The 27291-nt window shown below is 40.4% G+C and overlaps 1 long non-coding RNA gene and 1 pseudogene across 2 annotated transcripts in view; one reads left to right on the top strand and one right to left on the bottom strand.

The window, feature by feature from the left end:
- The window catches only part of LOC145530306 (uncharacterized), a 161634-nt gene that overhangs the window by 132952 nt on the left and 1391 nt on the right, over positions 1 to 27291 (bottom strand). For both annotated transcript variants that reach the window (XR_014071644.1, XR_014071645.1), the window contains exon 2: positions 25917 to 26720. This is a non-coding gene — a long non-coding RNA (uncharacterized LOC145530306). The remainder of the gene's footprint in view (positions 1 to 25916; positions 26721 to 27291) is intronic.
- Positions 8047 to 8183, top strand: LOC145530305 (thymosin beta-4-like; annotated as a pseudogene).

Here is a 27291-nt window from a genome sequence, read left to right as displayed (position 1 = left end):
GACCAACCTAGGCAGCTTATTAAAAAGTAGAGACATTACTTTGTCAACAAAGGTCCATCTAGTCATGGCTATGGTTTTTCCAGTATTCATGTATGGATGTGAGACTTGGACTATAAAGAAAGCTGAGCACCGAAGAATTGATGCTTTTGAACTGCGGTGTTGGAGAAGACGCTTGAGAGTCCCTTGGACTGCAAGGAGATCCAACCAGTCCATCCTAAAGGAAGTCAGTCCTGAATATTCATTGGAAAGACTGATGTTGAAGCTGAAGCTCCAATACTTTGGCCAGGTTATACGAAGAACTGACTCATTGGAAAAGATCCTGATGCTGGGAAAGATTGAGGGCAGGAGGAGAAGGGGACAACAGAGGATGAGATGGTTCGGTGACATCACTGACTTAATGGACATGAGTTTGAGCAAGTTCTGGGAGATGGTGAAGGACAGGGAAGCCTGGCGTGCTGCAGTCCATGGGGTTGCAAATAGTCAGACACAACTGAGCAACTGAACTGAACTTCTTTCACATTGGAACTTTCTTCAATTTGGGGGATTTTTTTTTTGTTATTTTTCTAGTTGCTTTATGTGTAAGGTTAGGTTGTTTATTTGATGTCTCTCTTATTTCTTGTGGTAGGCTTGTATTGCTATAAAATTCCCTCTTAGCATGGCTTTTACTGCATCCCATAGATTTTGAGTTGTCATGTTTTCATTATCATTTGTTTCTAGGCACATTTTCATTTCCATTTTTATTTCTTCAGTGATCTGGTTGGTTATACAGAAGTGTGTTGTATAGTCTCCATGCGTTTTTGTTTTTTATAGTTGTTTTTTTTTTAATGTAGCTGATATCTAATCTTAGAGCATTGTGATCTGAAAATATGCTGAAAATGATTTCAATTCTTAAAGTTTAACAAAGGCTTGATTTGTGGCCAAAAGTGTCATCTACCCTGATAGTGTTCCAGGTGCACTTGAGAAAAAAGTAAAATCTATTGTGTTTGGTGAAATGTACTGCAGATATCAATTAGGCCAGCTGGTCTAATGTATCATTTAAAGCTTGTGTTTCCTTAATTTTCAGTCTGGATAATCTGTCCATTGGTGTGAGTGGGTTATTAAATTCCCCCACAATTATTGTGTTACTGTCAATTTCCCCTTTAAAAGTTTTTAGCATTTGCCTTATGCAGTAAGGCACTCCTATGTTTGGTACATATTTATTCATAATTGTTACGTCTTCTTCTTGGATTGATCCCTTGATCATTATGTAGTGGCCTTCTTTGTCTTTTATAATGGTTTTTATTTTAAAGTATATTTTATGTGATATGACTATTGCTACTCCTGGTTTCTTTCAGTCTCCATTTTCATGGAATATCTTTTTCCAGCCCCTCACTTTTAGTCAGTATATATCCCTAGGTTTGAGGTGGGTCTCTTATAAACAGCATATATAGCTGTCTTTTTTTTTTTTTTTAATCCATTCAGCCATTATGTGTATTTTGGTTGGAGCATTTAGCTTATTTACATTTACATTTAAAATAATTGTTGATAGGTATGATCCTATTACCATTTACTTTATTGTTTTGTGTTTGTTTTTATATGCCTTTTCTGTGTTTTCTGTCTAGAGAAGTTCCTTTAGCATTTGCTGATGAGTTTGTTTGGTGGTGCTGAATTCTCTTAGCTTTTGCTTGTCTACAGATCTTTTGATTTCTCCTTTGAATATGAATGAGATCCTTGCTGGATAGAGTGATTTTGGTTGTAGATTTTTCCCTTTCATCACTTTAAATTTTTCCTGACATTTCCTACTGGTCTGCAGAGTTTCTGTTGAAATATCAGCTGTTAGCCGTATGCGATTCCCCTTATATATAATTTGTTGCTCTTCCCTTACTGCTTTTAGTATTTTTTCTTTGTGTTTAATTTTTGTTAGTTTGATTAATGTATGTCTTGGCCTCTTTCTCCTTGATTTTATCCTGTGTTGGACTCTCTGGGCTTCCTGGACTTGGGTGGCTGTTTCCATGCCCATTTTAGGGAATTTTTCAACTATAATATCCTAAAATATTTTCTCAGGCCCTTTCTATCTTTTTCTTCTGGGATGGCTATGATTCAAATGTTGGGGCACTTAATGTTGTCCCAGAGGTCTCTGATGCTGTCTTCTTGTCTTCTTTATTCTGCTCTGCTTCTGTTATTTCCACCATTCTATCTTCTAACTCACTTATGTTTTCTTCTGCCTCAGTTACTCTACTGTTGGTTCTCTGTAGTGTATTTTTAATTTGTTTTTGCATTGCTCACTATTATTTAATTCTTCTAGGTCCCTGTTAAACATTTGTTACATCTTCTTGATCCATTCCTCCAGTCTATTAATCTGTGCTTCCATTTTGTTTTCAAGATTTCAGATCATTTTTACTATCACTATTCTGAATTCTCTTTCAGGTAGACTCCCTATCTCCTCCTCATGTGTTTGGCCTGGTGGGTTTTTACCACATTCATTCACCAGCTGCATATTTCTCTGTCTTTCATTTTGTTTAGTTTGCTATGTTTGGGGTCTCCTTTCTGCAGGTTGGAAGGTCATGCTACTCTTAATTGTGAAGTCTGCCCCCTATGGGTTGATTTAAACCAATGCCTTGTGAAAGTGTCCTAGTTGGGGGACTTGTGCCTGTGTTTTGGTGGATGGAGTTGGATCTTACCTCTCTGAAGGGCAGTTCATGTCTGGTAGTGAGTTTGGGTGTGTCTATTGGTTGGTATGGCTTTGGGAAGCCTGTTTGTTAATGTGCAAGGTTGTGTTCCTATTTTGTTGAAGAATATGTGTGGGGTGTCCTGCACTGGAGTTTGCTGGCTTTTGGATGGAGCTTGGTCTCAGGGTCAGGGTGGAGGCCTTTGGGCAGACTCTCGTCTATTAATGCTCCAAGCAGCCAGGAGTTCTCTGATGGTCCAAAGTCTGAAGTTGAATCTACTACCTCTGGGGTTCAGGTCTGATCACTTACAGTAGCATCAAACACTTCACAGGCCACACAGCACAGAAGACAAAACCCCTAGGTTAATGGTGAAATGATTCGCAACAGTCAGGAGCACCCAAAGGATATGCAGACTTACACTGAGGGAGAAACTAGAAGAGGGAGAAGAGGGAAAGGAGAAGAAAGGAGCAGAGGGAGAAAAAAGAAAAAAGTGAAAAGAGAGAGAAAAGAGCAATCAGGCCAATAATCAAACCCTAAGTGAAAATGGGAACTAAAAATTAGACTCTCAAATATACAAAATTAATTATAAAAGATCAAAAAACAAAAATTAAAAACCAAGAATAAAAATTGGATTCTCAGACGTACCATATCAAAAACAAAATATCAAACAAAATATTTAAAAATATAGAATTTATTTTTAAAATTTGGTGATTTTTATATTTTAAAAATGTAAAAGGAGGCTACAAAAATAAAAATTAAAGGAGTAATAAAGAACCATATTAAGACAACATGAGAAACAAAAAGATGGGGAGAAAAATAATAATTAAAAAATAGGAGGTGGGAAATATATATAGGGTGGTAATGAGGGGAATGACCATGTGATTCCTCCATTTTCCTGCTTCAGTTGATCAGCCTACTCAGAATATCCTCCGATATATCTAGAAAGATCTCTGAACCTGCTGTGGGCAGTGTGGAGTCAGTTCAGACACAGATATTCCCTTGCTCCACATTGTAGCTTTTTTAGTCTCAAAGTCCACAATTGCCACCAAAGCACACAGCCTCAGGTTGATTGTGAGATTTTAATCTGCTGCATTTGCCGCTTCTTGGGCAGTTCCCCTTCTTTGCTCTGCTCACACTTCCACTTTGATTGTTGGCCGCATCTGCTTACGAGTGTCTCTCTAGCGTCTGATCTCAGAGGACACCCTGACACAGAGGGGCAAGAGTGGCTGCTTATTCAGACTCACCTTTTCAGTCGTGCTATGCACAGGGAGGGTCCTGCAAATGCCACTGGGGTGTGTGGGGATTGCTCACCTTGGCTGAGCCACATGGGGGTCACCACAGCCTGAGGTGAGTTGTGCCCTTGTCAGTGGAGTTGGTCCTGGTTTGTGGGATCTTTGAACAGAACCAAGCTACTCAGGCTCCCGGCTGGGCCACCTGGGGGTCGCCACAGTCTTAGGCAGGTTGTGAGATTCCCCAGGGAAGCTGGTCTCAGGTTGTGACACCCTTGGTAGATCTGAGCCATTCAGTATTCCAGGAAGACATGGGTAGTTGCCCGCAGCTGTTCCCAGCTTGGTGATGGATAGGTAGATGTGATCTCGGGCTGAGATGGTAGTGGCTCCTTGCCTTCTGCCTCTAGCAGTTGCACGCCTGCTTCTCTGCCTCTGGGACCCTAGACCGCAGCTGGCTTGCCCCGCTTCGGTATTTACTAGGGTGCGGTCCATTGTTCTCTGAGCAAGCTTGGAGTGCAGCATTAGAGCCTTCCTGCAGGAATTACCTTTTGTTTCTCTGGCGATCCCAGAGTTTTCCCTGTACTGCCTGTGCTATGTCACATTAGTCCCCTCAGACTATCTTCACAGCATTTAACCCTGGTCCTTTGCCTGAGGACCAACCCCCACAGCCCGAGCCTCTACACCCAGCCTTCACTCGCTGCATGTGGACACAAGTGGGTGAGCCACTTCTCAGATGGAAATTGCCATTCCACATGATCTCTGTGAGGAATTTTCTCCATTTCCCCTTGTGCGTCCCTCTGAGGTTTCTAGGCTCTCCTTGAACCCACTTTTGAGGGGGTTTCCTATTGTGTGGAAAATTCTCCTCCTTCAGAACTCCCCCCCAAGGAAAGGTCCTCGTCCTGAAATCCTTCGTTTTTATCTTTTGTCCCACCTCATTCCAAGAAAATTGGTTTGTCTCTCTGTATGTCTAGGGTCCTCTACCAACTTCAGAAGATGTTCCACATGCAGAGGACTTTTTGATCATCTACCCAAACAGAGTGTGGTTTCAAGATGGCAGAAAAATAGGATGGGGAGACCACCTTCTCCCTCATAAATACATTAAAATGTCATTTGCATGTGGAACAGTTTCCACAGAACATCTTTTGAATGCTAGCAGAGGACCCCAGACTTCCAGAAAGACAAACCAATCTCCTTGGAATGAGGTAGGACAAAAGATAAAGACAAAAAGGGAGACAAAGGATTTCAGGACAGGGACCTGTCCCAGGGAGGGAGTTCTGAAGGAGGAGAATTTTCCACACAATAGGAAATCCCCTCACAGGAGGGTTTGTGGGGAGCCTAGGAACCTCAGAGAGAAGCACAATGAGGCAAACAGGTGGCGCTAGTGGTAAAGAATCTGCATCCAACGCAGGAGACAAAAGAGACCTGGGTTCGATCCCTGGGTCAGAAAGATCCCCTGGAGAAGGGCATGGCAACCCACTCCAGTATTCTTGCCTGGAGAATCCTTTGGACAGAACAGCCTGGTGGGCTACAGTCCATGGGATCACGAAGAGTTGGACATGACTAAAGCAGTTTGACATGCATGTGTTTCCTATATCTGGACACCTTTAGGTTTCCTTCTTTAGGTTTGGGAAATTTTCAGCCACAATTTCTTCAAATACATTTTCAATCTGTTTTTCTCTTTCTTCTCCTTCTGGAATCCCTATAATATGTAGATTGGTCTGCTTTATATTACCCTGTAAGTCTTATATTGCTTTCATTTTTGTTCATTCGGTTTTCTGTCTGCTTTTTTGATTGGGTAATTTCTATTAGTCTATCTTCCAGGTCATTTATTTTTTCTTCTACATTATTCATTCTGGTGTTCATTGTTTACAGTTCAAGTGTAGTCTTGGCAAGTTAAATCTCTAATTTTTCTTGGCTCCTCATAGTTTCTAGCTCCTTTTTATAATAATCTGCATTTCCATAGTAGCCTTTTTTTAATTCCTTCAGCATTTTATCTCCTCGTTGGACTCAGTATTTATTAGACAGAAGAGGTCTGTTTCATTATTTGTTCCTTCAGGGGAATTTTCTTTAACTGAGAATGTTTCCCCTGCTTTTTAATTTTGCCTATATTTCTCTTAGTCTGTGAGTTTAGGAGAAGCAATTATCTACTGTAGTTTTCAAGGGCTATTTATAAGCAAGAGTGTGCCTGTATAGCTGATGTGGGCTTAACGCATTTTTTGGTGTGAAGGCTGTTTTTGGTTTAGATGTTCGTCCTCTCTTTCCTCAGCGTGTTCTGGCTGATATCCCCTCGATAGAGAGTGTGCATGGGCACAGCTCATATAGGCTCCCGGGACGTGGGGGCAGCAGTGGGCTCCCGGTCACAGGTCCTTCCACAGCATCTGCAGCAGGCTGCACACCCCCAGGAGGAGGGGGCAGTGATTGGCGCTAGGTTGCAGGGCCCACGGCAGCAGTGGTGACAGAAGCAGCAACAGTCCATGCCCACTGCTGGGGTCTGATGTGGCAGCCGTGACTTGCACCCACTACTGGAGCTCATGCAGGCAGTGCCCTGCTGCCTGTGGGCACACAGAGAAAGAAGCTCTTATGGTGAGCCTGTGCCTCTCCTTGGGCACTTCCCAACAGTGGTTCCTTGCTCCTCTGGTGGGCCCAAACTTCCTCCTAGATTCCCCCAGTTGTGCCATACTATATCGTCATCCCCTCAAGCTGTCTTCAGGCCGCCAATCCCAGTCCTCTCTCTGACCTCTGGAACCCAAGCCTCAGTACTCAGCCCCTACTTGTCCCAGCAGGCAGACAGAAAAGTGTCTTAGGCTGGGGAGTGCTGGTTGGCACCAACCCTTTATGCAGATCTCTCTCTACTTTGCCTTCCACATACCTGTTGCTGCGTTCCTCTCTGAGGCTCCAAAGCCCCCTTCTGTCCCCACCAGTGAGGAGACTTCCCAGTGTGTAGAAGCATTTCCTCTTTCACGGCTTCCTCCCAGAGGCACTGGTCCTGTCCTGATTGCTTTCCCTCTCTCTCTCTCTCTTTTTTTTCTTTTGTCCTACCTCATTATGCAGAGACTGTCTTGCCTTTTTGGAAGTCTGAGGTTTTCTGCAGCATTTAGTAGATATTCTGTGAGAGTCCTTCCACATGTAGATATATTTTTGATGTATGAATGGAAGAAGGTGAGCTCCACGTCCTATTCCTCCACCATCTTGATCCCATCATCCTCGACTATCTCTTTAAAATGTTAAGTCTATAGAAAAATAGCACACATGGTATTGTCTACAAGAATGATACCATGGGGAAATTATCTATTATGTAATCTTGTAACTTTCTTATTTTGTTTCCCAGAGTGTTATATCATTTTTAAAGAAAGTATAAAACAAATCTGGAAACATTTTTATTGTAATCACTTTTTTTAAAGATCTTTATTGAAATTAGGGGAAAACATTTCACATTGGTTGGATCAGAAGACGAATTCCAAGATACATATAGCAACACTCTAAATTGTTCCAATAATGATGAAATTTATCATATTAAGAAAATCTTAAATCATATCTTTAGATGACAGAATCCTAGATGAATTTTCTCAAATAGATTATCAATACATTTATAAGGACAGAAAGAAAATACAGCATTTTCATCCAGCTAGTCATTTAACTGTAAGAATTTCACAACATTTTTTTTTACAAGAATCTGGACCATTCTATTTTGCTAAACATTATATGAACGTATTCTTTCAACTTTTATGATGCTTATGCATCATGATCTACTTGATACAATTCTTTAGTGGAAAAATTCTGAAGTCAGGTATCTATGCAAAGGTGACAGGGATGACATAAACAATATAGAAGTAATGAAGAGTTTTGTATTGATCATTGAAGTTGGTGCTATTAATCTAACAGTGCAAATGTTTGCAAGCATGGTGGAAAGATGATTATTCTTTCTTAAATTATGAACCAAAGTTTCAAAAGCATTTCATTTTGATAATACAAGCACAAGCAAACCAGAAGTAATGATAACCTAGAACCTATTAGAGTTGTATTTAAAATCTGTAATCAGTATTTGCAGGTTTATGCATGGCAACTGATGAGGAGTTGGTTACATTCAAAAACCCTGTACAGACTCGGTGGCGGTCACTGCACAGACCGGACTGCACTGGCTCGCAGCTCCCTCGACTCCCGCCGCAACCATGTCTGACAAACCCGGTGTGGCTGAGATTGAGAAATTCGACAAATCAAAGTTGAAGAAAACACAGAAATGCAAGAGAAAAATCCACTGCCTTCAAAAGAAACAATTGAACAGGAGAAACAAGCAGGTGAGTCGTAATGAAGCTTGCACCGCCAGTATGCACTGTGGATTCCGCAAGCATTGCCTTCTTATTTTACTTCTTTTAGGTGTTTAACTTTGTAAGATGCAAAGAGGTTGGATCAAATTTATATGAATGGAGACAACAGACAACGAAGGCCTCTCCTGCCTCTCCCATCTATCTACCTGTCTGGCGGACAAGGAAGTAAAAGAATTTGCATGTTGGTGAAGGAGGAAGCTGGGTGGGACGACAGTGAAATCTAGAGTAAAAAGCTGGTCCAAGGTGCCCTGCAAGCTGTTAAATGCAGTTTAATCAGAGTGCCATTTTTTTGTCGTTCAAATGATTTTAGTTATTGGAATGTGTAATTTTTAAATATGCAAATAAAAAGTTTTAAAACCTGAAAAAAAAGCCAAAACAAACAAACAAACAACATTGTACATTTGGTGTTTATACAATTTCCAAAACCAGGAAAAAATAAAATAAAAATTCCAATTTACAAATTAAAAAGTTCTATTAAAAATTTGAACAAAGCTTTTTTTTTTTTTACTATCACTCTAACTTTGTGTAAATAATTCAAATAATGACTTAAAACTTTCATTGAAATGAAAAATAAAAAGATTTCATTGGACCCAGATCGTAAATGCTAATGATTCTTATTTTATGGTATAGTAAGGGTTAATCAAGTTAAAAACGTTTGTCAGTAGCAGATTGATATGATGGCTATTCTACAGCAATATTTTATAGAACGGGCCCTAATCTGAATACCTGATAAAGTATTTTTGGCTCTTTTAACATATTAATCTTGTTGATTTTTAGTATTGTATCTTTGGTTAACATAAGGCATCCTTATGAACATGATGTTAAAACACTTCCACACACCTTGGGAAATAATTGAATGATTTAACGCTCTGTATGTATCTATCCAAGTGATTTTATGGTTAGAAGAAACAAAGACATACAATCTGTTGAATATATAAACACTGGCATACAGTAACAGACTGACTGCAAACAGTCATGTGGTAGCAAACTGTGAATGTAATATTGAGCCCTTTTGTTGCTTTAAGCACTGCATGTGGTACAAGACATGCATTATGTCACTTAGCACTATTAGCATGCTTATTTTATAGATGAAAAATCAGAAATTTTGTGAAGTGAGGTAACTTGGACTAGGCCATGATCTTAAGTGTGCCTGACCCTTTTATCCCTTAATCGCTACCCAGAAGAGTAGGATGTCAAGGGAGTGGGAGCAGCGGTGCCTTAGTCATCACGCCTCTTCTATAAACAACCTGCAACTTCTAACCAAGCTTCTCCTCTAACAGGAAATCAGCGGCAGAAACAACCCTAGCCCTTCTTTCTACCCTGTATAGAACACTGCCACACAGGAGGAGGAATCACTTTGTTCGGTTAGAACCTGAGAGTTACCGGGCTGTGTCATGCATCATGTGTCATGGTGGGTCACATGACCATATGTTGTGGTTAGAGCTCACACAGGGCGTGTCCTCTTCTCCTGCCTCCCATTTTTGAAATGCATGTTCAGTAGCACTAAGTGAAGTGGGCTCTAGAGGGGCTGCGCTCGCTGGTCTGCTCTCTCTGTCCACATGGCTGCAATGCAAGCTTGCATGCAGGCAGCAGAATCTAGACTAGCTTGCTGCTAAGTATTGAGGATGAAAAGGAAACAAACCAAATTCGTTCCTAAACATCAGCCATGACTCCTTATCTGACACTCGTGAATATACCTTGGGTGGGCCATTCCTGAAATTACAGTGATTAGGTTCCTATATGATACATGTTTAGGAGGTGCCGCACAAAATGATCAGAGAAGAAGGAACAATGAGAACACATGGAAACCTTCTAAAAAGACCATGAATATCAAATGCAAAACTTTGAAATTTCCAAAGAAAATAAAGAAAATCATCTTTCTGATTTTGGATCAAGAAGAACTCCTAATATGCAAGTAGAAAAAGTTGCTATAAGATTAACACATTTGACTATTTTAAAAAGAAGAATTCTTGTTTATAAAAAGACACTTTGAAAAAAGTGAAAAGCCACAAATTCTGAGAACATGTTTTCAACATAAAACTATTAGTAACAGTAGAGTATTAGATTATCAGTATCACAGTAATCCAAGTCTATGCCCCAACCACTAATACTGAAGAAGCTGAACAGTTCTATGAAGACCTACAAGACCTTCTATAACTAACACCAAAAAAGATGCCCTTTTCACCTTAGGGGGCTGGAATGCAAAAGTAGGAAGTCAAGAAATACCTGGAGTAACAGGCAAGTTTTGCCTTGGAGTACAGAATGAAGCAGGGCAAAGGCTAATAGAGTTTTGCCATGAGAACTCACTGGTAATAGCAAACACCCTATTCCAACAACACAAGAGAAGACTCTACACGTGGACGTCAGCAGATGGTCAATATCGAAATCAGATTGATTATATTCTTTGCAGCCAGAAATGGAGAAACTCTATACAGTCAGCAAAGATAAGACCTGAAGCCGACTGTGGTACAGATCATCAGTTCCTTATTGCCAAATTCAGACTTAAATTGAAGAAAGTAGGGAAAAACACTAGGTCATTCAGCTATGACTTAAATCAAATCCCTTATGTTTATACAGTGGAAGTGATGAATAGGTTCAAGGGATTAGATCTGGTAGTCAGGTTGCCTGAAGAACTATGGACAGAGGTTCATAACATTGTACAGGAGGTGGTGATGAAAAACATTCCCAAGAAAAAGAGATGCAAGAAGGCAAAGTGGTTGTCTGAGGAGAACTTACAAATAGCCAGGAAAGAAGAGAAGCAAAAGACAAAGAAGAAAGGGAAAGATATAACCAACTGAATGCAGAGTTCCAGAGAATAGCAAGGAGAGATAAGATACCTTTCTTAAGTGAACAATGGAAAGATAGAGGAAAACAATAGAATGGGAAAGACTAGAGATCTCTTCAAGAAAATTGGAGATACCAAGAGAACATTTCATGCACAGATGGGCACAATAAAGAACAGAAATGGCAAGGACCTAAAAGACATCCTGGAGTGGGAAGTCAAGTGGGCTGTAGCAAGCATTACTACAATCAAAGCTAGAGGAGTTGATGGAATTCTAACTGAGCTATTTCAAATCCTAAAAGATGATGCTGTGAAAGTGCTGCACTGAATATGTCGGCAAATTTGAAAAACAGCAGTGGGCACAGGACTGGAAAAGGTCAGTTTTCATTCCAATCCCAAAGAAAGGCAATGCCAAAGAATGTTCAAACTACCATACAATTGCATTCATTTCACATGATAGTAAGGTGATACTCAAAATCCTTCAAGTTAGGCTTCAACAGCATGTGAACTGAGAACTTCCAGAGGTATAAGCTGGATTTAGAAAAGGCAGAGAAACCGGAGATTAAATTACCAACATCTGTTGGATCATAGAAAAAGCAAGGGAATTCCAGAAAAACATCTACTTTTGCTTTATTAACTACACTAGAGCCTTTGACTGTGTGGATCACAGCAAACTGTGGAAAATTCTTCAAGAGATGGGAATACCAGACCATCTGACCTGCCTCCTGAGAAATCAGTATGCAGGTCAAGAAGCGAAAGTTAGAACCAGACATGGAGCAACAGACTGGCTCAAAATTGGGAAAGGAGTACGTCAAGGCTGTATATTGTCACCCTGCTTATTTAACTCATATGCAGAGTGTTGTTGTTTTCAGTTGCCCAGTCATGTCCAATTCTTTGTGATCCCATGGACTGCAGTACTTCAGGCCACCCTGTCCTTCGCCATCTCCTGAAACTTGCCCAAGTTCATGTCCATTGCATCAGTGATGCCATCCAGCCATTAGATCCTCTGATGCCCTCTTCTCCTTCTGCCCTCAATCTTTCCCAGCACCAAGGACTTTTCCAATGAGTCAGCTGTTCACATCAGGTGACCAGCATATTAGAGCTTTGGCTTCAGCATCAGTCCTTCCAAGGAGTATTCAGGATTGATTTCCCTTAAGATTGACTGGTTTGATTTTCTTGCTGTTCAAGTGACTCTCAGGAGTCTTCTTCAGCACCACAGTTCAAAGGCATCAATTCTTTGGCTCTCTGCCTTCTTTATGGTCCAGCTCTCACAACCATATGTGATCACTGGTAAGAACATAGCCTTGACTATATGGACCTTTGTCAGCAGAGTAATGTCTATGTTTTTTAACACACTGCCTAGATTTATCATAGCTTTCCTGCCAAGAAGCAATCATCTTCTGATTTCATGGTTGCAGTCACCAACCATCTGCAGTGATTTTAGAGCCCAAGAAGAGGAAATCTGTCACTTCTTCTGTCTTTTCCCCTTCTATTTGCCATGAAGTAATGGGGCTGGATGCTGTTATCTTATTTTTTTTAATTCTTAGTTTTAAGCTGGCTCTTTTGCTCTCCTCCTTCACCCTCATCAAGAGGTTCTTTAGTTCCTCTTCACTTTCTGCCGTTAAAGTGGTATCATCCACATATCTGATGTTGTTGATGTTTCTCTTTCCTACCTTGATTCCAGCTTGTAACTCCTCCAGCCCAGCATTTCTTATGTTTAACTTTAAGCTCAGTGTATAGGTTAAATAAACAGGATGACAGCAGACAGTCCAAGAAGACTGATTCAATCCTGAATCAGTCAGTTTTTCCATACAGGGTTCTAACTGTTGCTTCTCACATGCAAAGTACATAGCTGGAAATGCTGGGCTGAATGACTTACAAGCTGGAATCAAGGTTTCTGGGAGAAATATTGACAACCTCAGATATGCAGGTGATACCATTCCAATGGCAGAAAGTGAAGCACTAAAGAGCCTCTTGATGAGAATGAGAGAGGAAAGTGAAAAAGCTGGCTTAAAACTCAACATTCAAAAAACGAAAATCATGACATCCAGTCCCATCACTTCATGACAAATAGATGGGGGAAAAAGTGGAAAGAATGACAGATTTTATTTTCTTGGGCTCTAAAATCACTGTGGATGGTGACCATAGTAACAAAATGAAAAGATGCTTGCTCCTTGGAAGAACAGTTTGGCAGTGACTTATAAGCTGACCATCATATTCCCTATAACCTAGCAACTCTTTTTCTAAGCATATCCAAAATGAACTTTTGTACGTGTGCACATGGAGAGTTGCATAAGCATTCCTGAGCAAGATTTTTTAATGGCAAAAAGGAGAAAAAAAAAACTTCAAATTCCCATCATGTAGAAATAGGTAAATAAACTGTAATATCACCAGGAAATGGAATGATAAATTATATGAGTGAAGTTATATGAATGAGTTTTAGCAATGCAATTTTCAGTGAAAATAAGTCTTGGATGATTTCAACCTTTATTATTTCCACTTTATAAAATTTTAAGTAAACCCAGAATAAACAAACCAACAAAACACCATGAACACAAATTCATCTTTTACCAGAATTTCAAATTCGAATACCAGGCACTTTCTCCAGTTTTTAATAAAATGAAACCCTGATTCCCATCTAGTCTTTCATCTTTTTTAAGTAAATTCTCTCAACAAAGAAGCTAGTGGGAGTAAAGGTGACTTGTACCTGAACAAATATTTATCTTTTAAGCTATACCATCTCCCACCACAAAATATTCATTGTTGTTTGACATATCATGCTTTATGGATGCATTTTTAAATTATCTAAAAATGAAATTAAAGACAAATACAAAGATGTAAGTACAAACCCAGCCCAGCAGAACTCTCACTCATTAGAACTTCCAATAGTTTTGTCACTTTCTTTACCTTCACAGATCATTTTCTTCCACGTGACCATCTTTTCTATACATGTTTCCAAATGTTTGCCATTTACAATGAATGTTAGTGTCATTCATGTGAAAGAAATGTTAACTCTCAAATAAGCTTAGGCTATAATATATGAGAAATAGAGCAGACAGATTTCAATTATCTCCTTCATACTCAAAGTTTCACCTCTGAAAACTGACTCTGCACATAACCCCATAAAAGTCCTATGTGTCACTGAGCTTTCATCCAACAATTTCTGAGCAGAGTGGACCTCTGACCTATGCTGGGTCAGTACTCTCTCTGGAGACTTTGGGATGCAGACAGTGAGTTTTCACTACTTAAGCTATGATGATGCTTTTAAACTGTGGTGTTGAAGAAGACTCTTGAGAGTCCCTTGGACTGCAAGGAGATCCAACCAGTCCATCGTAAAGGAGATCAGTCCTGAATATTCACTGGAAGGACTGATGCTGAAGCTGAAGCTCCAATACTTTGGCCACCTGATATGAAGACCTGACTCATTGGAAAAGACCCTGATGCTGGGAAAGATTGAAGGTGAGAGGAGAAGGGGACGACAGAGGATGAGATGGTTGGATGGCATCACTGACTCAATGGGCATGAGTTTGAGTAAACTTTGGGAGTTGGTGATGGACAGAGAGACCTGGCGTGCTGCAGACCTTGGGGTCCCATAGACTGAACTGAACTGACTGAACTGAAGCTATGAAGCTATGATAGTTAGATGGCATATATTCTGAGATGGAGTCACCCTTTCCAAAACAAATATGCACAGTAAGGATGATCAGAGTTAACAGAAAAAGCCTTTCTGCACAGAGAAACAGGAGAACAAAACAGATATACAAGGTGGAAAAGACAGCTCCACCAGAGAAGGCAGTAACAGCCTGTTTTTTATTTTCCAGTTGTATTTTTAGATGGCAAATTTGATTTCTTATGATATTGTTTTAACATCTTCTCAATCCCTTTTTATTTGGGCTAACTTAGGTGACTAAGTATAGTGCCAATGACAGAGGATTCGAGACACCTACTGGTTACAGGGCTTCTCAGAGTCTTATGTGTGATAATGTGCTTTGTTTATCTCTAATATTTGGGGCACAGCATCACAGACTTATGTGATCTTTCTTTTTGGCCAGGCCTAGAACTCACTGTAAAAACCACTGATCTAACTAACTGACCCTCAGTCCATGCTTATACATTATCCTCAATGCCAAAGTGTATGCATTGAAGTTTCAATATGAATGCAATAAGGCTAAGAATTTCCAACCTCAACCTCTTGTAACTTATCACTAATACACTTATGAATATCCAGAAACATATGAAACAAACAATATTGAACAGTAGGATTGACCATATATATAGTGCCAGAATCTCCAAGAAATTTGCACTTGAACTATAGTAAAGGGGGCAATGCAAACATGTAAAATGGATTTCTTTTTTTTTTAAAGATACTGTCTGCAAACCCAATTGAAAGTATTTAGAAGATATTGTCTTGGGTGTACTAGCAGAAACCAAACACTAGCAGAAACCAAACTCAAACATCTAAGAAATATATGTTATTAAGAAAAATATTTGGCAATCTGTCTAATCATAAAAGCTCTTTGGGGAACAGAGACACTCAGAGAACTGGGGAGAGGTATAGGTGCATCATCATCTAGAAAATATACAAGTAGACCTCATTTTATTGCATTTTTTCACAAATTGAAAGTTTGAGGCAACCCTGCATCAAACAACTCTATTGGCACAATTTTCCCAACAGTATTAGCTCATTTCATGTCTCTATGTTGCATTTTGGTAATTCCCTAACTTTTTCATTGTTACTACATATGTTATAGTGATCTGTAGCTAGTGATCTTTGATGTTACTATTGTAATTGTTTTGTAACTGCACTGCTCCACTGACTGAGTCTTTCCACATCTTCCTCCTCCTTAGGCCTACTTTTCCCTAAAACACAGCAATATTAAAATTAGGCCAATTAATAACCCTATAATGGCTTCTAAGTTTTCAAGTGAAAGGAGAGTTGCATGTCTCTCACTTTAAATAAAAAACTAGGAATGGTTAAGCTTAGGAAGGCATGTCAAAAGTCAAGAGAGGTTGAAATCTAGGCATTTTGCACTAACAGCCAAGTTGTGAATGCAAAGGAAAACTTCCTGAAGGAAACTGAAAGTGATATTCTAGTGAAGATATGAATGATAAGAGAGCAAAGCAGCATTATCACCGATATGGAGAAACCTTTAGTGGTCTGGATAGAAGATCAAACCAGCCATAACATTTCCCTCAGTCAAAGCCCAATTCAGAACAAGGCCCTAACTCTCTTCAATTCTATGAAAGCTGAGAGAAGTGGGGAAGCTACAGAAGAAAAGTGTGAAGTTATCAGAGGTTGGTTCATGAGGTTTAAAGAAAGAAGCTACCTCCGCAACAAAAGAGTACAAGATGAAGCAGCAGGTACTGATGTGGAAGCTGCAGCAACATGTCCAGAAGATTTAGCTAAGATAATGAAGGTGGCCACACTGAATGTAGGTGAGACAATGTGGATGAAACAGCATTATATGAGAGGAAGATGCCATCTAGGACTTTCATAACTAGACAGAAGGAAATGCCTGGCTTCCAAGCGTTAAAGGACAGGTTGACTCTCTTGTTAGAGACAGATACAGCTGGTGATTTTTAGTTGAAGTCAATGCTCATACACCATTCAAAAAATCCTAGAGCCCTTGAGAATTATGTTACTTTGCCTGTGCTCTCTAAAAGGATAAAAAGTCTGGATGACAATACATCTGCATACAACATGGCTTATTGAGTATTTTAAATACATACTATTGAGCCCTTGTGCTCAGGAAAAAAGATACTTTTCAAAATACTACTGCTCATTGACAATGCACACGGTCATCCAAGAGCTCTGGTGGAGACAGTGAGTTGAATGGTGTTTCTGTATTTGCTAACACAACGTTAACAAGAGTTTGGAATTAGTTGATCCTAACCCTCAAGGACGATATTGATGGGTTCAAGGTTTCAGTGGAAGAAGCAAATGCAGATGTGGTAGAAATAGGAAGAGAACTAGAATTATAAGTGGAGCCTGAAAATGTGACTGAATTGCTGGAATGTCATGATGAAACCTTCAACTAAGGAATTGATGAGGAGTTCCTTTTAGTGGATGAGCAAAGAAATTTGATTCTTGAGATGGAATCTACTGCTGGTGAAGATACTGACAAGATTGTAGAAGTGACAACGAAAGAGTTAGAATATTGTATAAACTTAGTTGATAAAGCAGCTGTAGGATTGGTGGTCCTATGGATAAAATGCTATCAAACAGCATTGTACACTGCAGAGAAATTGCTCATGGAAGGAGGAGTCAGTTGATGTGGTAAAATTCTTTGTTGTCTTAAGAAATTGCTATAGCCACCCAAGACTTCAGCACTACCACCCTGATTAGTCAGCAGCCATCAACATCAAGGCAAGATTCTCCACCAGCAAGAAGATTATGACTCTCTGGAGGTTCAGATGATGGTTAGCATGTATTTAGCACTCTGTATTTTTTATTAAGGTATATAAATAGATATTAAGACAATTTTATTGCATAGTTGGTAGACTACAGAATAATGTAAACATAACTTCTATATTCATTGGAAACCAAAAAAAATCCATATGACTTGCTTTATTGTGATGTTCACTTTATTGTGGTAGTCTGAAACCAAACCCTTGATATCTCCAATGTATGCCTTTAATCTTCACAAACAGCATTGCTATAGGTAGAGCAATGGCAAGAAGCATGCCAGAAGTAGCGCGTTGTACATCCTTCTATTCAAAATATATAAGGATAACATCTAAATCCCAAACAGATTCAAGGGATTAGATCTGACAGACAGAGTGCCTGAAGAACTATGGACAGAGGTACGTGATATTGTACAGAGGAAGTGATCAAGACCATCCCCAAGAAAAATGCAAAACAGCAAAATGATTGTCTGAGGAGGCCTTACAAATAGCTGAGAAAAGAAGAGAAGCTAAAGGCAAAGGAAAAATATATATATATACCCATTTAAATGCAGAGTTCCAAACAATAGCAAGGAGAGATAAGAAAGCCTTCCTCAGTAAACAATGCAAAGAAATAGAGGAAAACAATAGAATGGGGAAGGCCAGAGATCTCTTGAAGAAAATTAGAGATACCAAAGAAATATTTCATGCAAAGACAGGCACAATAAAGGACAGAAATGGTATGGACGTAACAGAAGCAGAAGATATTAAGAAGAGGTGGCAACAATACACAGAAGAACTATACAAAAAAGATCTTCATGACCCAGATAATCACGATGGTGGGATCACTCACCTAGAGCCAGACATCCTGGGATGTGAAGTCAAGTGGGCCTTAGAAAGCATCACTATGAACAAAGCTAGAAGAGGTGATGGAATTCCAGTTGAGCTCTTTCAAATCCTGAAAGATGATGCTGTGAAAGTGCTGCACTCGATATGCCAGCAAATTTGGAAAACTCAGCAGTGGCCACAGGACTGGAAAAGGTCAGTTTTCATCCCAATCCCAAAGAAAGGCAATGCCAAAGAATGTTCAAACTGCCACACAACTGCACTCATCTCACATGCTAGCAAAGTAATGCTCAAAATGCTCCAAGCCAGGCTTCAACAGTACGTGAACCGTGAACTTCAAGCTGGTTTTAGAAAAGGCAGAGGAACCAGAGATCAAATTGCCAACGATCGCTGGATCATCAAAAAAGCAAGAGAGTTCCAGAAAAGCATCTATTTCTGCTTTATTGACTATGCCTTTGACTGTATGGATCATGACAAACTTCTCCCAGGAAGGACCTGCAAACCCCTCGCGGGTCCCAGGCCCACCACTGTGTGCCAGAGTCACAATAGCCAAGCTGCCAGGGTTCCCCTTGTTTTTGCCAAAACTGCTTACCCAAGTCGACCAACTCCACCTGAGGATATAGTCAAAACGTCGTGAACTCAGTCACACTGTGGGCCCCTTGAGGATGTGCCCCCTGGGTCACAGGCTGCTCATGCGTCTTTCCGCTGTACAATGGGCCTCACCGCCAAGCGGGGACCGCAGACTGGTAACGTTCATCATCACCACCCCTTACTGCCTCGCTGTCAGAGATGCTGGGTTCTTCAGGGTCACGGGTCCTCGCTCTAATGCCAGTACACGTTGCTCTAGTTCTTCCAAGTGTCTCTGCACATTGTGCACTGGCCTGGCATCGCAATTCGCCTTCAGGGCAGTCAGGAAGATCCATCCCACAGCACCAGCAGCAGTCTGTGCTGCCTTGTTTGGCAAACGAACTCACTGCCTGTAATGCCTTTTCAATGCTATCTGGTTACCCGTCCACCACCTCCCAGTCTTCCACTGGACCCCACCTCGAGAGGATCACAGCCACAGGGCACCACACACTATGTGGTGGCCACTGGCTTCCTCCATCCAGTGGAGCCTCAGGCTCCCCTCACTGTCAGGTATCCTGCCGATTACACCAATTGTATTGCTGATCCTGTCCACTACACCAACTGTCTTGCTGTTCACACTGTTCATTGAACCCAGGGTAGGCAAGGTGCCAGCTGAGAGGCTGGAAGGAGACTCGAGGAGCTGTGGGAACTGCAGACACATTTTTTCTCTTCTGGCAACAACCATAGCTTAACCTAACACAACAAAACCTCTCTCCCGGATGACGCAGAAGCCGCAACAGTAGACACTATATTTTCTCCTCTCCTGACTGACTCAATGGACATAGCCATGACACAGCAGTAATTCCCGCCACTTTTTGGATGGAGCTCACATATCCATACACACACAAAACCCATGACCAAGTGAGTACCTCCTGATACACATGTGAGTTGCTACAAGTGAGCTCAACTCTAACATAACCATTATGTACAAAATGAGGGGTGAGAGAGTCTGAACATGCCATCTTGACTAATTTGCTCTCTCCCCACAATATATTTTCCCCAAATCCTTACTGCCTTAAGGTAAGATTACTCCTTTAACCATAATGTAGGGGTACTCATTCAGATGTTCCACATCAGATGACAGAATCCTTCCTACTAGTCTTAGTGACACATCAAGAATTACAAAGAAGGCATCTCCCTTTCCTATTTAGACTGACCTATGACCACCTCTTCTCTGCTTTCTAACTACATCTGAACAAATAAATTCATTAATTCACTAATTCAATTTAGACCAGCATTCTCTCAGCTCTTGGATATAGGTCACTTCAGTGAAAAAGCTATAGGATTTTCCCTCATCCATCAGTGGAGCTAAAAATGCTGCTGTCCTATAACTATTTTAAGGATTTGGGTACCAGACACAGCACTCAGCTTAAAAAAGAATCTCCAGTGACGATTTTTCATTGTTTTTCACCTCTTTGCAACTGAAGGGGGAGTTACATCTGAGGCCCAGAAGTGCTTCTCTGCTGTATTGGAATATGAGAATAAAGCAGTGGTCACAGGAAGCTGTTCCTCAAACCTTACTCTGGATCCACTGTGGCTTATAAAGCAATGGGAACAGAAAGTGGCTGGAAAAGCTCCCAGAGAGACTGTGTCTGATAGCATTTGTTTTTTGACTCTTTCCACACGGGGGGCGTTACTAGGAAAGGAGAGAGGCTGCCCGTGTCAGTGCTGACACGAGTCCCTTAGTCCCTCCCAGGTTTTCCTGCCTCGTGGTCTTAGGCAGCAGGCCTCTGCCTCTTCCCCACTTGGATGTGGTGATGGTGGTGTAGTTGCTCAGTCATATCCAGTTCCTGCGACCTCATGGACTGTAGCCCACCAGACCCCACTTGGATGATTGCACTTTATTTAGGGTGTATAGAAAAGACCCTGATGATGGGAAAGATTGAAGGCGGGAGGAGAAGGGGATGACAGAAGATGGGGTGGTTGGATGGCATCACCGACTCAATGGACATGAGTTTGAGCAAGCTCCAGGAGGTGGTGAAGGACAGGGAAGCCTGACGTGCTGAAGTCCATGGGGTCGCAAAGAGTTAGCCACGACTGAGCCACTCAACAAAAGCAATACAGTACAGGGGACAGAAAACCTTTGCTCAGCAAATAAGGAAGCTTTCTGTGACCCTGGGGACCCAGAGAGTCCCCTTTTGTTGTTGAACAATTCTCTTTATTTGTGTTGTTGTTCTTTAACTCAGCAGTGCTAATTTATTCTCACCTGTGTCACACCAAAAGCTGGAAGGCTTGATGTTCCCACCGGAAACTTCTGGCACTGTGGATGGTGTACCTGCCAAATGGCAGCCCTTTAGGTAGAGCTTCTACAGAAAAGTCATGCCAGGAGGGCTCTGCTTCCCAAGATGTCAACAGCACGACTTAGGCCACAGGGCCAGCTGGAGATCAGCTCCAGGAGAATCCACCTGCCTCCTCCAGGTGGCACCTGAGCCGTTGCTGGAGGCAGGTGTGTTTGCACACTTGGGGCCACTGCCTCTCACAGTCATCCATTCTCTGGGGAACCACCCTATTCCAAAGAGGAGCCATGTACCACCAGACCTGGGCCATTGACAGACAGGGGTGCAATGGCCAGCCCCTTCTCTGGTGGGGTCTTTCATACCATTCCCGATAGGATGGAGCAGAAACTAGTCTGCACTGGGACTTCTCTTCACCTGAAAACTTTCCCAATAAATCAGCTAAACCTGAACCCCTGACTCTGGCTCTGCTTGTAGGGGCAACCAGCCTTAGACAAGATCAAGAAGATCTTTAAAGGAATATAATATGGATATGTTACTCATAACACATTTTTGTTCCATTTTGCTTTGTGGTCCTTTTATTTACTAACTTTCTTATTAAAATATAGTTGATGTACAATATTGTGTAAGTTACAGATGTACAATATTGTGATTCACAATTTTTAAATGGATGCTCCTTTTATACTCAACTATAAAATACTGGTTATATTCCCTGTGTTGTACAATATCCTTGTAGCTTATTTTATACATAATATTTTATATCTCTGAATCTCCTACCCCTATATTGCCCCTTTCCCTTCCCTCTCCCTACTGGTAACCCCAAGTATGTTCTTTCTGTGAGTTTGCTCCTTTTTTATAATATTCACTAGTTCGTTCTGTTTTTTTAGATTCCACACATAAGTTATGTCATATAGTATCTGTCTTTCTCTGACTTATTTCAGTTAGCATGCTACCTTACATGTCCATCCATGTTGCTGCAAATGGCAAAATTCCATTCTTTTTACAGCTGAGTAGCATCCCATTGTATTTAACTTATATGCAGAGCACATCATGTGAAACACTGGGCTGGATGAAGCACAAGCTAGAATCAAGACTGTAGGGAGAAATACCAATAACCTGAGATATGCAGATGACACCACCCTTATGGCAGAAAGTGATGAGGAACTAAAGAGCCTCTTGATGAAAGTGAAAGAGGAGAGTGAAAAAGCTGGCTTAAAACTCAACATTCAGAAAACTAAGATCATGGCATTCAGTCCCATCAATTCATAGCAAATAGATGGGGAAACAATGGAAACAGTGACAGACTTTATTTTCTTGGGCTCCAAAACCACTGCATATGGTGACTGCAACCAAGAAATTAAAAGACGCTTGCTCCTTGGAAGAAAAGTTGTGACCAACCTAGATAGCATATTAAAAAGCAGAGATATTACTTTGCCCATAAATGTCCATATAGTCAAAGCTATGGTTTTTTCCAGTAGTCATGTATGGATGTAAGAGTTGGACCATAAAGAAGGCTGAGCACCGAAGAATTGATGCTTTTGAACACTGTAATTGGAGAAGATTCTTGAGAGTCCCTTGCACTGCAAGGAGATCAAACCAATCAATCCTAAAGGAAATCAATCTTAAATATTCATTGAAAGGACTGATGCTGAAACACCAATACTTTGGCCACCTGATGCAAAGAACTGACTCATTAGAAAATACCCTGATGCTGGGAAAGATTGAAGGCAGGAGGAGAAGGGGATGACAGAGGACAAGATAGTTAGATGGCATCACCAACTCAATGGACATGAGTTTGCAAAGAGTCAGATATGACTGAGTGACTGAACAAAGTTCCCACTATGTACATATACAACAGCTTCTTCATGCATCCTTCTCTTGACAGATATTTAGGTAGCTTCCATATCTTGACTTTTGTAAATAGTGTTGTTATGAACATTGGGATGCACGTATCTTTTCATGTTACTGATTTTGGACTTTTTATTTGTATCCAAGTGTGGAATTGCTGGGTTATATGCTAGTTCTATTATATTGCTAGTTTTTTCAGAAACTTCCATACTGTTGTTAACAGTGACTGCACCAATTATTTTTTTAATTTCTATTTTAATTGGAGGATAATTGCTTTACAATATTGTGTTGCTTTCTGCATACATCAACATGAATCATACCTGTGATATATATAGATCCCCACCCTCTAACTTCCCTCCCATCTCGCATCTTTTCCCTCTAGGTTGTCACAGAGCACTGGGTTGAGCTCTCTGTGCCACACAACAAATTCCCACTTGCTCTCTATTATTTATGGTAATGTCTGTTTCCATGCTATTCTCTCAATTTATCCCCTTCTCCTTTTCCCACTGTGTCCACAAGTCTGTTCTCTCTGTCTGTGTCTCCATTGCTGCCCTGCAAACAGGTTCATCAGTACCATCTTTCTAGGTTCCACATGCATGAGTTAATACACGTTTGTTGTTCTCTTTCTGATTTACTTCACTCTGTATAGTAGGCTCTGGGTTCATCCACCTCATAGTACTGACTCAAATATGTTCCTTTTTTATAGCTGAGTAATGTTCCATTGTATATATGTACCAGAATTTCTGTACACATTCATCTGTCAATGGATATATAGGTTGCTCCCATGAGCAGTGTACATTGTGACCTTTCTTTCAATTCATGTCAACTAATTCTGAAATTCAGGCAATTGTAAAATAAAGGTGATGATTTTCAACAGAGCTGCACCATTGTCTCAAAAATTGTATTCCTAATCCTTAATGTTCACTGGGGAACAGAAGTTAATATAGCTTTCTGTTAAATTAGAGCTGATAAAATGAATTTCTGTTTAAGAAAAATCATCCACATTAGACAGTTATGTGTAAGATAAAATAGAATTTAGGTTCACTCTATAATTGCAAGACAATAACATTTAAAAAATTCAAATCCAGGAGAAAATTCTGCCTCAAGCTATTCATTGTTAGCAAAATCAGAGATTGTTCCTTTGAACTTTGTTTTCTGGTTTAAACGTTTTCATTTTTGTCGCAGAAGATCCAATGTTAATATTTGTCCTGAGGAAGAATTTAAGTAATTTACAGATTCTCCAGTTGCAAATAGCAGTGAGAAGAATCTGATATCAATCAGCCAGAAGCTCTTGAGGATGCAAAACTGTTTGGGTATCCAAGCTTTGTGGGTGTGCACAACTGACCCCTCCCCCTTCACACGACCAGGCCTAGAAAAGTGATCAGAAGGAGCAAGAATGAGTAAAGTGAAAACATCCACATGCCACTGAGGTTGCCATCTGAGGCACAGATTTCCTATAGTACATCCATCTTGCTATCTCTTCTTCTCCCAGAAAAGTGAAAGTGAAAGTCGCTCAGTCGTGTCCGACTCTTTGTGACCCCATGGACTATACAGTCCATGGAATTCTCCAGGCCAGAATACTGGAGTGGATAGCCTTTCCCTTCTCCAGGGGATCTTCCAAACCCAGGTATTGAACCCAGGTGTCCCGCATTGCAGGCAGATTGTTTACCAGCTGAGCCACAAGGGAAGCCCAAGAATATGACATAGGTAGCCTATCCCTTCTCCAGGGGATCTTCCCAACCCAGGAATTGAACCAGGGTCTCCTGCATTGCAGGCAGAGTCTTTACCAACCAACTGAGCTATCAGAGAATCCCTCGTCTCCCAGAGAGGTGTTTTTTTCTACTCTTTTGTTCAAATCAGCTTTTTAAAAAGTGACTTGCCCTGGGTAGGTGTGGGGAAAGATGACCTTTAAGTTCTATTGCCACTAGACTCCCAATATTGTGTCAAGATGCAATGTTTCTATGCCTCTGAATTGGTTTACTCTTTATATACATTGATTCTTCAATAATTTTCATAAAACATCTTCTACATAAAAATTTCATTCATTAATCATTGAAAACATGCAACACATAAGTTACATAGCATGATGAATATTAAGGAAACTTTTTATTAATGACATATTTTTAGATCATATAAAGCTAAATAGAATTATTGGTTCAACAGAAGGAAATCTTTTTTCAAAAAACTAAAGTTCACATAAAGAAAAACAACAAATTAAAATAATTATTTAAGTATAGTTGACTTACAATGTTCTGTTAATTTCTGTGTACAGCAAAGTTATTCAGTTATAGATAGATAGATATTCTTTTCACATTCTTTTCCATTATGGTTTATCACAAGATATTGAATATAGCTCCCCATTCTATAAGTTGAGGCTTCCTGTTTATGCATCCTACATATAATAGTTTGCCTCTGCTAATCCCAAATTCCCAATTCTTCCCTCCTCAACCTCCCTTCCTCCTTGGCAACCACAAGTCTATTCTCTATGTATGTGAGTCTGTTTCTAGAAAAATAGCTAAAGTTTTAATATTTTTCTTTTGCTGACAGAGGGACTACAGAGATTTTAAAATAATCATAACTAAAATTAACCATTAGTATATATTATTTAATGAGATAATGTATGTAAAAATGTAATACATCGAGCCCCTTGTTATCCATTTTCATGGTTGCTCAGATGACAACCACAGTAAAAATATATATGCTTCACTGCTGAAATAAGAATTGTACCGCACAATTCAAATGGAGGCCAATGAGGTGAATTGGCCAATAACAGTGAATGCAGGCAACCTATTAGCAGCTTAAAATATTTAAAATAATAAATATACAAATAATTAAATTATTTTGACTTATTTACCATCAAAGTATGAAAGCAAGAGCCTCTGATATTCTAAAGATTCACATGTTACATTCAAGAGTGAAGCCACCATAGACAGAGGGCTTCTGTAGCCCGTCCTCTGTCGTAACAACATTACATTGCCGTTCAGAAAGCTTACCTTAGAAACAAAGGAGTGATCTTTCCTCTGTCCCACTACAGTGCCACGACACAAGGCTTCCCCTAGTCTTGCAGCCATTCAAACCTTGCCTCAAGGCCTGGCTCATGCACCATCTCCTCTGTCCCATCTTTGATTCTACTGAGGCTGATATAGATTCTCCTCCTGTTCTCCACTGAGCCTTCCATGAGATACATTTCTTATGTTACTGTTTGCATGTCTATCTCCTCTAGGAGATTCTGAATTCCTAAGGTCAGCAAAGGTATTTTTTCATGTGCCTAGAATCCAGGATCACAGGCAATGGTCCCATATGCTACTCAGTGCCAGCTGGGTGAATGAGGAACCCAGCTAAAGCACAACAAAGCTTCCTCAGCAAAGTTCTTCTCAACATCTTTTGCAGAAGGGGAATGGTGTTGTTTTTGACTCTTCACGCTTCTGCTGGACTAGAGTAAACAAAGATCTTGTTCATTCCAATAAAGTACTTAATTAAGAAGAGTTGTTGATATGTCATTAATATTCAAAAGGGAGGCTTTCTTGGAGATAGTTTGAAAGTCAAGTGATCTGGCTGTGATAAATGAGAGCTGATGGTAGAGAAATTATTAGTCGCTCGTCTGAAAGTGCTTATTAGTCCTGTAGCCATCGTTGTGCCACATAAAGAAAGGCTGGCAAGGACCCTGAGAAGCTCAGCCAGTCAGGGGGCAGGCAAGGAAGGAAATCGGGCTCCTCTACTTCTAACCGATCTGCTCACTCCCAGGCTTCCTGAAGTCGATTAGGAGGCATAGATACATCCATGCCTGGGACACAAATCTGTGAGATAAAAATATCCTGTGTTACGTGGGGCTGACCCCAGGACCAACGTCAGCCAAAAGCTCCCTTCAATCAAGGCATCTTCCACCAACTGCTATTCTCAACCAAACTGTAGAGCAAATGTCAATTTGGGGACCAATTAAGGGAAAAACATATGTCTGTGACCTAGCTTATTGGGTTTGTGCCTTACATTCACTCTACTGTGATCTCGTTACATCTCCACAAAGGAGCATAGAGGGAGAGTGAGGTAGGGAAAGTTAGAACCTATTAGACTGCAAGCACTTTAATGTAATCTCTCATTGTGAGATGAGGGTTATTACTGTTCTATACCAGACACAACTTAAGCTTGGGAAGGCTATAGGCTTCTGCAAGGTTGAAGTGTTACCTGGAAAGTAATTTTGAGTCTATGCCTTTTTGGATTCATCAAAGGTTCTTACATATAATTCTAGTAACATTTTTCTAGAGTAAGAGAAAAGTTAGAGAAATTTGGTTCTTTCCTTTTATATCCATGCATTATTTATATTCTTTTCCCAATACACTTTCAAATAAGGTCTACAAATAATTTCCTTCT

This window comes from Giraffa tippelskirchi, chromosome 12 (assembly GCF_054371585.1).
Source record: "Giraffa tippelskirchi isolate mGirTip1 chromosome 12, T2T-mGirTip1v1.2.pri, whole genome shotgun sequence".
In the NCBI taxonomy this organism is placed as follows: Eukaryota; Metazoa; Chordata; class Mammalia; order Artiodactyla; family Giraffidae; genus Giraffa; species Giraffa tippelskirchi.
Note: the sequence above shows the minus strand (reverse complement) of the source record. Positions and strands in the feature narration are given on the sequence as shown.